The sequence below is a fragment of the Notolepis coatsorum genome, assembly GCF_963971535.1.
Source record: "Notolepis coatsorum genome assembly, chromosome: 17".
In the NCBI taxonomy this organism is placed as follows: domain Eukaryota; kingdom Metazoa; phylum Chordata; class Actinopteri; order Aulopiformes; family Paralepididae; genus Notolepis; species Notolepis coatsorum.
Genome location: NC_140181.1, coordinates 110,052,599 through 110,066,264, shown reverse-complemented (window position 1 = coordinate 110,066,264; position 13,666 = coordinate 110,052,599).

Genomic DNA, 13,666 nt, shown 5'->3' with positions numbered 1-13,666 from the left:
TCTTCTATAAACGTGTTTAAATTATCATGTAAAAAAACGGCCTGAAAAAGGGTAAAGGGTCACAACAAGTACGTTGAGAACGAAATATCTCCGTTTTCAGGATCCGTGATCTGAAGAGGTTGAGAGATCGACTGGTGTGAGATGTTCTGTTCTGTGGCCCGACGTGTTCAGAGGACAGCGCTTCTGAGCCCAGGTCTGTTCGGCAGCTGTTTATGGTGTGTACCGTGTCTGTGTGTGTGTCTGTGTGTATCTGTGTGTGTGTGTGTATCTGTGTGTGTGTGTGCGTGTTTTACTAGTGATCACAGTCTGTAGTAAGTGAACACTTATCCTGTCCCAGTCGCCCTCCCGCTGCTTCAGACTTCACAGCAGAATACTTGCGTAAAAAAGGAGAAAGAAATCCACCCTAAAGTAGCTGTGTTTCCCACAGGTTGAGAATGTACTGGTGAACTGGTGTACTGGTGAGCTGGTGAACTGGTGTACTGGTGAACTGGTGAACTGGTGTACTGGTGAGCTGGTGTACTGGTGAACTGGTGTACTGGTGAACTGGTGTGCTGGTGAGCTGGTGTACTGGTGAACTGGTGTACTGGTGAACTGGTGAGCTGGTGTACTGGTGAGCTGGTGTACTGGTGAACTGGTGTACTGGTGAACTGGTGTACTGGTGTACTGGTGAGCTGGTGTGCTGGTGTGCTGGTGAACTGGTGTACTGGTGTACTGGTGTACTGGTGAACTGGTGTACTGGTGTACTGGTGTACTGGTGAACTGGTGAACTGGTGTACTGGTGTGCTGGTGAGCTGGTGAACTGGTGTACTGGTGTACTGGTGAACTGGTGTACTGGTGAACTGGTGTACTGGTGTACTGGTGAACTGGTGAGCTGGTGTACTGGTGAACTGGTGTACTGGTGAACTGGTGTACTGGTGAACTGGTGAGCTGGTGAACTGGTGAACTGGTGAACTGGTGTACTGGTGAACTGGTGAACTGGTGTACTGGTGTGCTGGTGTACTGGTGTACTGGTGTACTGGTGAACTGGTGAACTGGTGTACTGGTGAACTGGTGAACTGGTGTACTGGTGTACTGGTGAACTGGTGTACTGGTGAACTGGTTACTGGTGAACTGGTGAACTGGTGAACTGGTGAACTGGTGTGCTGGTGAGCTGGTGTACTGGTGAACTGGTGTGCTGGTGAGCTGGTGTACTGGTGAACTGGTGAACTGGTGAACTGGTGAGCTGGTGTGCTGGTGAGCTGGTGTACTGGTGTACTGGTGAGCTGGTGTACTGGTGAACTGGTGTACTGGTGAACTGGTGAACTGGTGTACTGGTGTACTGGTGTGCTGGTGTGCTGGTGTACTGGTGTACTGGTGAACTGGTGTACTGGTGTACTGGTGAACTGGTGAGCTGGTGTACTGGTGTACTGGTGTACTGGTGAGCTGGTGTACTGGTGTACTGGTGTACTGGTGTACTGGTGAACTGGTGAGCTGGTGTACTGGTGAACTGGTGAACTGGTGTACTGGTGTACTGGTGTACTGGTGAACTGGTGAGCTGGTGAACTGGTGAACTGGTGAACTGGTGTACTGGTGTACTGGTGTACTGGTGTACTGGTGAACTGGTGAGCTGGTGAACTGGTGAACTGGTGAACTGGTGTACTGGTGTACTGGTGTACTGGTGAACTGGTGAGCTGGTGTACTGGTGAACTGGTGAACTGGTGAACTGGTGTACTGGTGTACTGGTGTACTGGTGTACTGGTGAACTGGTGAGCTGGTGTACTGGTGAACTGGTGAACTGGTGTACTGGTGTACTGGTGAGCTGGTGAACTGGTGAACTGGTGAGATGGTGAACTGGTGAACTGGTGAACTGGTGAACTGGTGTACTGGTGTACTGGTGTACTGGTGTACTGGTGTACTGGTGAACTGGTGAGCTGGTGTACTGGTGAACTGGTGAACTGGTGTACTGGTGTACTGGTGAGCTGGTGAACTGGTGAACTGGTGAGATGGTGAACTGGTGTACTGGTGAACTGGTGAACTGGTGTACTGGTGTACTGGTGAGCTGGTGAACTGGTGAACTGGTGAGATGGTGAACTGGTGTACTGGTGAACTGGTGAGCTGGTGGGCTGGTGGGCGGCGCGGCGCGTGACGGCGGCAGGGATGTCAGTCATGATGATATGAGATTTTCATGGTTTCATGATTATTGTGTGAGTGATGAAATACCACACACACAAATGTCAAGTTTTTTTTCCACCAATTATTATTTTTAAGATTATAAAAGATATTTTACATCGCCGGCCTATATGTATATCAATATCTTCCCTTTGAATAAATTAAGCTCAGGAATCAGGATTGTTAATTTAAACCTAATTAGCCTAATCCATGTCAAAATCAGTAGCCTATAGCAAACGTACACACATAGCACTCACGTGCACCGTGCACGCACACACACACATGAATGAGAATGGCTTATAGCAGACTTAATGCTTTTAGAATATTTCAGCGAATGAAGTGAAATATTTATTCTCATCAACTATCCCGTCGTTTTAACTGGTCCAGAGGACTGCTCCACTGTGAGCTGCTCCAGGGTCTGTTTAACTGTTTTAACTCAGAGGACTGCTCCACTGTGAGCTGCTCCAGGGACAGTTTAACTGTTTTAACTCAGAGGACTGCTCCACTGTGAGCTGCTCCAGGGTCAGTTTAACTGTTTTAACTCAGAGGACTGCTCCACTGTGAGCTGCTCCAGGGTCAGTTTAACTGTTTTAACTCAAGAGGACTGCTCCGCTGTGAGCTGCTCCAGGGTCAGTTTAACTGTTTTAACTCAGAGGACTGCTGCACTGTGAGCTGCTCCAGGGTCAGTTTAACTGTTTTAACTCAGAGGACTGCTGCACTGTGAGCTGCTCCAGGGTCAGTTTATGTTTTGGGACCAGCTTAGTTAACGTTACTTAGCAGTAGTGATGCACGATATATCGGCCGCCGATATAATATCGGCAGATATGGCAGTTTTTTTACACATCGGTATCGGTCCGATCAAGATAGATAGGGCCGATATTAAAAAAAAATAATAATAATAATAATAAATTTTGATATTTTTTTTTTCTTTTTACATGTTTTGGTCTTAAATAGTTTCAAAATATCAGTCATTTCTGAAAATAAGTTACAAAAGTAAAAAAATGCGTTTTGGAAAATAGCTCTTTATTTGATTATCATAAAAAAGTGTTTTCTATACAGAGAGATAGCGACATCGGTAAATATCGGTATCGGCCAGAACAGCAATATTAATATCGGTTATCGGTATCGGCCACAATTTTCACATCGGTGCATCACTACTTAGCAGTTAACGTTAGTTTAGGTTTTTTTTACCGTGACTTGGTCATACAGGGACGGCGAGGACGCAAAACGGGACACATTGGACCCGTCGCTCGCATCATGGCTGATGGTGGAAGTGCCACTGGCTCACCTCACACACAAACAGGAAACACATGGAAACAGCGTGACTCACAGAGTTGTCACAGGGCGATGCAGAACGCAGGGTTGAATATCTAGATATCATAGCTTCTACAATTGAAGGTCCGCACTGGTCTGTGTGCATTATTTATGAGATGACAATTTGCGAGTCATTGAAATTCTGATTTCTTCTTACTACCTGGGCACTGGTCCAATTTCCAAATCTACCCAGGCGGGCCGTCCAAGTAGAGGCTATGTATGGGAAATAGGGCTGTCTTAAATACTTCGAAGCTTCGTTCGAAGGGCATGGGATTCGAATATGTTTTTTTTTTTTTTTTATGACATTTTTTGCTAAATCAACTCTGCCTCTCTTTGTTAACTACAACAAGCAATGCCGTTTGTTATTTAAGATGAGGTCGGACTCTGCACCGACAGATCTGTGTTCGTTGTGCTGCTTTTATAAAGCCTCAAATGACGGCTTACAATATTTCATGAAAGCAAAGTGTCTCGTTTGTCTAAGATTTAAAAAGGTTTAAACGTTACAGCACTGACAAAGTTGAACAAAGTGCTGTACAAGTCCCACAACGTAAAAAAAAATGTTATACAAAATTTTAAAAATGTAAAAAAATTACACTTTTTTTTTTTTTTTTTATCTCGAAGCTTCGAATTAAAATAGAATCTCGGCCCCGAAGCTTTGAATTCCAAAAAAGAATTCGAAGGTCAGCCCTGATGGGAAACACTCGTTTTTGTAACGACGGGACAAACAAGTAGAATTCAATTTTTTTTCTACAATAATCACACGCGGCTCATTCGCTTCATGAATATGAAGAAGTCTCTCCTTTTAAAACGGAACACGAGAGAGACTCCCGTGATGATGTCATCAGGTGATGATGTCATCAGGAGACCAATCCTGGAGCTGCTCTGTAGACAGTGATGGAACAACAACTATCACAGTACCCATGGCGATTCTACTGGTTACATCTTATGATTCAGAACCGTAAAACACCACTTTTAAATACAACTCAGTTGGATGGAATACCTCAAACCCTGCACCAAGTATGTGTGACTATTAACTCAGTGTCAAATGGACCAAGTCCACAAAGTGTCTCTTGATGACGTCACAAAGTCAAGTCTCGATGCTCCGATTGATGTCCTGCTCAGGGAGACGGGTGTCCAACTGGCCAAGATCACTGGAATAAACATATCGACAAATTCTGTAATTGGGGTAGACTTTCGCTTTAACAACTAGTAGGAGGCACGCTAATGTGCACATACACACAGTTTACTGTCTCAGTTCCTCGCAAACATAAGTAAACACACAGTTTACTGTCTCAGTTCCTCGCAAACATAAGTAAACACACAGTTTACTGTCTCAGTTCCTCGCAAACATAAGTAAACACACAGTTTACTGTCTCAGTTCCTTGCAAACATAAGTAAACACACAGTTTACTGTCTCAGTTCCTCGCAAACATACGTAAACACACACAGTTTACAGTCTCAGTTCCTCGCAAACATAAGTAAACACACAGATTTACTGTCTCAGTTCCTCGCACACATAAGTAAACACACACAGCTTTACTGTCTCAGTTCCTCACAAACATAAGTAAACACACACAGCTTTACTGTCTCAGTTCCTCACAAACATAAGTAAACACACACAGCTTTACTGTCTCAGTTCCTCACAAACATACGTAAACACACACAGCTTTACTGTCTCAGTTCCTCGCAAACATACGTAAACACACACAGCTTTACTGTCTCAGTTCCTCGCAAACATAAGTAAACACACACAGTTTACTGTCTCAGTTCCTCGCAAACATAAGTAAACACACACAGTTTACTGTCTCAGTTCCTCGCAAACATAAGTAAACACACACAGTTTACTGTCTCAGTTCCTCGCAAACATAAGTAAACACACACAGCTTTACTGTCTCAGTTCCTCGCAAACATAAGTAAACACACACAGCTTTACTGTCTCAGTTCCTCGCAAACATAAGTAAACACACACAGCTTTACTGTCTCAGTTCCTCGCACACACACACACACACACACACACACACACACACACACACACACACACACACACACACACACACACACACACACACACACACACACACACACACACACACACACACACACACACACACACACACACACACACACACACACACACACACACACACACACACACACACACACACACACACACACACACACACACACACACACACAGTGCTTTGGGATCTAGAGAAAAGCAAGTGAACAGAGTGCGAGAGCAACAGGTCCATGTTAGTGAGACAACAATGGTCTCAGGCTTAGAGGTGTTGTCAGTCATCACCACGTGAGACACCGACCACAAGAGGCGGGGGCGCGGTGACAAGTGTCATGTGAGAAGTGGTGGGAGGAGGGAGCTTCGTTATCCGCTGCCATGGCGACGGAAGTTTAGAAAAGATGTCCTTTTGTTGTTGTAATTGTACAGTTGTAAATATACAGTAAAAATGTCAATATTGTAAATATTCCAATGTACAGTTTTGCTTGTACAGTTGTACAGTGTCCCCCACCCACCCCTCCTACCCAACCTCCCCCCCCCCCACCCACCTACCCAACCTCCTCCAATGTACAGTTTCTACGTCAAATGTATTTTTCTGGACTCTTTTCGTATCACAAACAGTACTGTATTTGCAAATCTGGTATGTCATAAATGTATAGATGTAGCAGTACTGTCTATCTGTATGTGACATGTCATATATGTCATATATGTTACGATAAATTGAAAATGGGGGACCCTGATGTAAACAAGACGAAAGTCTTTCTCTGGTCTGCATCCCCTTAACAATTGTATGTATTGAGCTGTACTGTATTGTACCCATTCTGCAATCTGTTAATAAAGTTTTCAATCAATCAATCAATAATGCACTGTGTTCACTGGTCTTCCCAAAGCAACCACTGGGAAGCTTCAGCTTATCCAAAACTCTGCAGCTCGATTACTAACTCGTACAAAGAGAAGAGAACATATCACTCCAGTCCTAGCCACTCTGCACTGGCTGCCAATAACTCACAGAATTGATTTTAAAGGTCCTTTTCCTGACATATAAAGCTCTTAATGAGCAAGGCCCAAAATACATAGCAAATTCCCTAGTTAGTTATCTGCCCTCAAGAACGCTACGGTCATCCACTACACAGGTTTATTAGACGCACCCAGAAACCAAAAGAGGATCGGAAGTACGGCATTTGCCAACTATGCCCCAAAACTATGGAACACGCTACCAACACGCATCAGGAACGCCAGCTCCATACACATTTTAAAGGAAAATTAAAAAGGTACCTAATATACAGTCTAGCTTACAAATAGTGTACCATGCCTTAGGGAAAGCGAGTATCTTATTGAAATGTTTTTATTATGCGTTTTTAATTTTATGTATTGATCTTTTACGGAAATGTGTTATTTTACTGTGCTTTGCCTATTTGCGGTACTTTTATTACTGTTGTCTTATTAATGTGATGCTTTACATATGCGTATGTTTGTGTACAGCACTTTGAGCTGCATGACATGTATGAAAGGTGCTTTATAAATAAATCTTTACTTACTTACTTGTTGTAGTACAATAAATAAATGGATTCAATACAAATAAATCATGGAAAATCCAATGAGAAGGAGCACGGGGGGAACCCTTGTAAATACATCAGAAGCGCAGTAGGGCTGGGCCATATGGCCTAAAAATAAAATCCCAGATATATATTTTTTTTTAAATCCGATTTGAATCGTTTTCTTTCTCGAGAGCTAAAAAAAAAATATATAATAAAAACGTTGTTTTTATTTGACACAAAAAAAGTATCAAACCAAGATGAATGACCCTATTGGGATTGAAGTGCAAACCTAACTTTCACCAATCTTCACTTGAAAATAAATTATAATATATATATAAAAGGTTACTCTTGATCAAACAAAGATGAATGTCCCTATTGGGATTAACCCTTTCACTGCCACACGACAGAAGGTTAACCCTTTACTATCACACAACCGACGGCGATGCTCCATCGCCGTCGGTTGTGTGATAGTAAAGGGCTAACCTTGTGTATTGTCACAGTGAAAGGGTTAACCGGCTGTCGTGTGGCAGTGAAAGGGTTAATAGTGCAATAACTAGCTTTTTCACCAAACTTCACTTAAAACAAATAAAAGGTGACTCTTGATCATCAAACAAGAATGAATTTCCCTATTGGGATTAATAAAGTGCAAATCGAACTTTCACCAAACATCACTTTTTGTACAATAAAAGGTGACTCTTAATCGATTTACATTTTTCAAAATCGGCCTAAATCATTCATTCGAATTAATCGATAATATCGATTAATCGCCCAGCCCCTAAAGCGCAGTGCAAGAATTGAATGGACTGCATTTATAAAGCGCTTTATAACGTGTGCCTCACATTCACCCAGTCCCTCACCCAGTCCCTCACCCAGTCCCTCACCCAGTCCCTCACCCAGTCCCTCACCCAGTCCCCCACCCACCCCTCCTACCCAACCTCCCCCCCCCCACCCACCTACCCAACCTCCTCCAATGTACAGTTTCTACGTCAAATGTATTTTTCTGGACTCTTTTCGTATCACAAACAGTACTGTATTTGCAAATCTGGTATGTCATAAATGTATAGATGTAGCAGTACTGTCTATCTGTATGTCATATATGTCATATATGTTACGATAAATTGAAAATGGGGGACCCTGATGTAAACAAGACGAAAGTCTTTCTCTGGTCTGCATCCCCTTAACAATTGTATGTATTGAGCTGTACTGTATTGTACCCATTCTGCAATCTGTTAATAAAGTTTTCAATCAATCAATCAATAATGCACTGTGTTCACTGGTCTTCCCAAAGCAACCACTGGGAAGCTTCAGCTTATCCAAAACTCTGCAGCTCGATTACTAACTCGTACAAAGAGAAGAGAACATATCACTCCAGTCCTAGCCACTCTGCACTGGCTGCCAATAACTCACAGAATTGATTTTAAAGGTCCTTTTCCTGACATATAAAGCTCTTAATGAGCAAGGCCCAAAATACATAGCAAATTCCCTAGTTAGTTATCTGCCCTCAAGAACGCTACGGTCATCCACTACACAGGTTTATTAGACGCACCCAGAAACCAAAAGAGGATCGGAAGTACGGCATTTGCCAACTATGCCCCAAAACTATGGAACACGCTACCAACACGCATCAGGAACGCCAGCTCCATACACATTTTAAAGGAAAATTAAAAAGGTACCTAATATACAGTCTAGCTTACAAATAGTGTACCATGCCTTAGGGAAAGCGAGTATCTTATTGAAATGTTTTTATTATGCGTTTTTAATTTTATGTATTGATCTTTTACGGAAATGTGTTATTTTACTGTGCTTTGCCTATTTGCGGTACTTTTATTACTGTTGTCTTATTAATGTGATGCTTTACATATGCATATGTTTGTGTACAGCACTTTGAGCTGCATGACATGTATGAAAGGTGCTTTATAAATAAATCTTTACTTACTTACTTGTTGTAGTACAATAAATAAATGGATTCAATACAAATAAATCATGGAAAATCCAATGAGAAGGAGCACGGGGGGAACCCTTGTAAATACATCAGAAGCGCAGTAGGGCTGGGCCATATGGCCTAAAAATAAAATCCCAGATAATTTTTTTTTTTAAATCCGATTTGAATCGTTTTCTTTCTCGAGAGCTAAAAAAAATATATATAATAAAAACATTGTTTTTATTTGACACAAAAAAAGTATCAAACCAAGATGAATGACCCTATTGGGATTGAAGTGCAAACCTAACTTTCACCAATCTTCACTTGAAAATAAATTATAATATATATATAAAAGGTTACTCTTGATCAAACAAAGATGAATGTCCCTATTGGGATTAACCCTTTCACTGCCACACGACAGAAGGTTAACCCTTTACTATCACACAACCGACGGCGATGCTCCATCGCCGTCGGTTGTGTGATAGTAAAGGGCTAACCTTGTGTATTGTCACAGTGAAAGGGTTAACCGGCTGTCGTGTGGCAGTGAAAGGGTTAATAGTGCAATAACTAGCTTTTTCACCAAACTTCACTTAAAACAAATAAAAGGTGACTCTTGATCATCAAACAAGAATGAATTTCCCTATTGGGATTAATAAAGTGCAAATCGAACTTTCACCAAACATCACTTTTTGTACAATAAAAGGTGACTCTTAATCGATTTACATTTTTCAAAATCGTCCTAAATCATTCATTCGAATTAATCGATAATATCGATTAATCGCCCAGCCCCTAAAGCGCAGTGCAAGAATTGAATGGACTGCATTTATAAAGCGCTTTATAACGTGTGCCTCACATTCACCCAGTCCCTCACCCAGTCCCTCACCCAGTCCCTCACCCAGTCCCTCACCCAGTCCCTCACCCAGTCCCTCACCCAGTCCCTCACCCACCCGGTCCCTCACCCGGTCCCTCACCCAGTCCCTCACCCAGTCCCTCACCCAGTCCCTCACCCAGTCCCTCACCCAGTCACCCACCCAGTCACCCACCCAGTCCCTCACCCAGTCCCTCACCCAGTCCCTCACCCAGTCCCTCACCCAGTCCCTCACCCAGTCCCTCACCCAGTCCCTCACCCAGTCACACACCCAGTCCCTCACCCAGTCCCTCACCCAGTCCCTCACCCGGTCCCTCACCCAGTCACACACCGGTGGGCAACACAACCATTTATTTATCCTTTATTTATCCAGGAATGTCCCATTGAGATACAAGATCTCTTCTACCAGGGAGTCCATGCACGGTGCCAACCTGCTCATCGGGAGCAGTTAGGGGTTCAGTCAGCGTCTTGCTCAAGGACACTTCGACACGCTGCCCTGGGGAGGAGCGGGAATCGAACGGGGAACCTTCTGATTACCAGACGACCAGATCTACCCCCTGAGCCACTGCCGCCCCCCATTAGGGATCACTTTGCATCGGACATTGTTGAGACACGTAGCTCTATAGATTGTATTTTAGTTCAGGTTTTAGTCGTCACAAATGAAATTGAAAAATGAAAACGACCCTTGCAACAATAAAACTCAATAAAATAAAAAATAAAAAATAAAAAAACAATGTCAAGTCCCTAATATAAATCTAAAAAACTAAGATCAGTGATGTAAACAAATGCAAAAACAAGAATCTGGACCATGGGTGCAAACTGGGTGCAGTGGCAATGCGCAAATGAGTAGCCTAGATGTTCAAATTAATGGGTTCAGGAGTAAATGAGTAACTATGAATGCATCATGTATGATGGTACTAGACAAGAGTCCTTGTTTAGGATCTGGATGTCTTGAGGGTAGTGGCCTCTCTTGGAATGAGAATGGAGAGAGAGAGAGAGAGAGAGAGAGAGAGAAGAGTCCATTGGCTGGGATCCTTCGCGATTCTTCTCACGGCCTTTAGCCCCGCAGCGCCCGGTATAATAGATGCCACGCAGGTCAGGGAGTTCACCTCCAGGCGGAGCGACCGACCGCACCGCGCACCACTCTCTGCAGGCAGGGCCTTGTGGTCCTGTGTGGCGCCGTTCTCCGACAGGATGCACTTTGTCATGATGTACACAAAGTGTGTGTAGTAGAAGTTCCTCTGGTGGGGCGTTCTGAACTTCCTCAGACGTCCTGCTGCGTCTTCCTCACCAAGCTGTCGATGTGTGTAGTCCAGGTCCATGTCAGGTCCTCTCAGATCTGTGTAGTCCATGGCAGGTCCTCTTAGATGTGAGTGTAGTCCAGGGGGGGGGTTTGTAGTTCCTCTCTGGTTTCCTCCGAAGGTCCACTATCAGCTCCTTTGTCTCGCTGTGTCCAGCAGGGCGAGGTTGTTTGTTTTTATGTTTTCGACTTCTGAACGTCGTACACACAAAACCGCTTCCAGGCAAGGCGATTTCCACCGTAATTGAGCTCTCAAGAGTGCCTCGGATTCTCTGAACGGAAAGTATTTCAGTCCCGGCGGACCTCATTATGAAACGCTGCACAGTGTACACACACATCCTCATTTACAAACAACACTTCTCCCCGGGCAGCAGGTGATTACTATTAAGAAGAGCAATTAAACCGGAGCAAAAGGCCCTTAGCTCCGTCGGATTTCACATCATTGTTCGCGGAAAGGGAATGAAAAGGTCTCAAATGTACAATGAAAACTAGTTGTACCGATGTTGAACCGGAGTCTAGAAGTAGTGTTGACGCTCTTGACTTATGGGGGGGGTGGGTGCAAGTCATATTTGTACCATTATTAACATCATGTTTGAAGTTGCTGCCTATTGTACTCCTGATTTTTTTTAAGATTTATTTTTTGGCGTTTTATCGCTTTATTTCTACTGGGCAGTCCAGTAGAGAGAGACAGAGGAGGAATGGGAGACCGAGTGGGGGGAAGACATTCGGCAAATAACGACGGGTTCGGGAATCGAACCCGGGTCGGCCGTGTCGCGGCTGAGCGCGCTATGTGGTTCGCCACTGGGGCGCCCCTGTGGTTAACCTTTACAAGGGGAGGAGACAGACGCGTGAGGCCACAGTGACCATGCCCTTTGACCCCCAAAACGTTTCCAGTTCATCCTTAAAGGAACACGCCAACTTTTGGGGAAATTAGCTTAGTGGCCATCTACCCCGGAGTTAGACAGGCAGATACTACATACCCTTTTCCTCTCTGTGCATGCAGTAGGAAGACCCACACCGTTAGCCTAGCTAGTTAGCGCCATTCACCGGAAGTAGGTTAGTCCAGCTAGCCTAGTTCCCAACAGTCACAAAATACACTCCAAAACGTCCCTGTAAACATGTTGTGACCTGTGTATTTACCTTGTGGAGAAATAAACATTTAAAATTAAGACATTTTCATTTTCCAAGCAGATACATACCAGATAACTATTTTTTGCCGAACCACTGCAGTGCTGCCTGGGTGCAGTGATTTCACGCATCACCTGAAAAGCCCTGTTGTAAACCTCAAATAGATCCGAGCGGAATACATACACGCACGCATACAGTCATTCATCCAAATGGAATATGACTGATATTTTGAGCTCCGAGCCTTGACATTTAGCCTTTATCTTATTTTCATACTAGCGCTCGTTTCCCTGTGTTTTTTCTTTTGTTGTCCTTAGCTTTATTCTATCTTTCAAAAAAATTCTTATGTACCCCAGTTGCTATTGCATGTACATATATGTGTTTTATTACACGTATATGTACACTACATACATATCAACTATTCGCCTGTTTTATTCTCCACCCATCGATCATCGATAGCAACACTATATTATCCCCGACATCCAAGTTGGGGGATCCCCCTTTGAACGGCCCTTCTAAGGTTTTTCTCCTCCACATCGCCTGTGGTGCTTTTTTCCTATTGCTGGGTAGGGGCCTTATTGAAAATGCTTGGTCACCCTTCGACCGGAGTCTAATCTATAGAGGAGTCAATCAATAGGGCCTTGCCTGAGAGACTCTAAGGGTGTACACTGGGTCATAGAGTCTAAAGTTGATCATATAGGGGGGGGGGGGGGGGGGGGCAAACCACACAGTGCTTAAAAAGTGAAAAGTGATTAGTAGAACCTTTAGATCAAGTCCAAGAGGAAGAGGCAACATCTTGCACCCACTCTCCACACTCTAGAACACCTAAACACACTTTATATTTATTGGTAAAGGATTTGCACTACAACTCGTACACCTTACTGTAAATTGTACCTAAATTGTACCTCATCCCATTTCTGCTTTGCACTATATAGTATTGTATATTAGTACATTGCATAGTATATTGTATGGTAACTCAGTTACTTCTATTCTGCATCGAACATTGTACATATGTATATACTGAACACTGTGACTTCTATTTTTACATACTATACTATTTTATTTCATACTTATCTTGTCTAGCACAGTCTCTGGAGCATAACAGTAAGAAGCATTTTGTATAAAAGTATTCTGTACTTCTGTATGACAACTATTAAAGAAACTTGAACTTGAAACTTAAAACCCTTCACCCCAGCGCTCTGGACGAGCTGCAGGCATCGAGAGAGAGTTGTGACTAACGTCCGTCCGGTTGGAGGGTAAGGAGGGCCTCAGCTGGGAGAACATTAATGCACGAATGACCTTCTCAAAGCCCCCAGCCCGGAGGAAAGGAGAGGTCTGCCTTTTGATATTCCTCCAACGCAGGAAGCAGGACTGCGCTACCCTTTTAACTCCCGATCATCAAAAGTTACTTTGCTGTCAAAAAAAAAACTAACAAAAA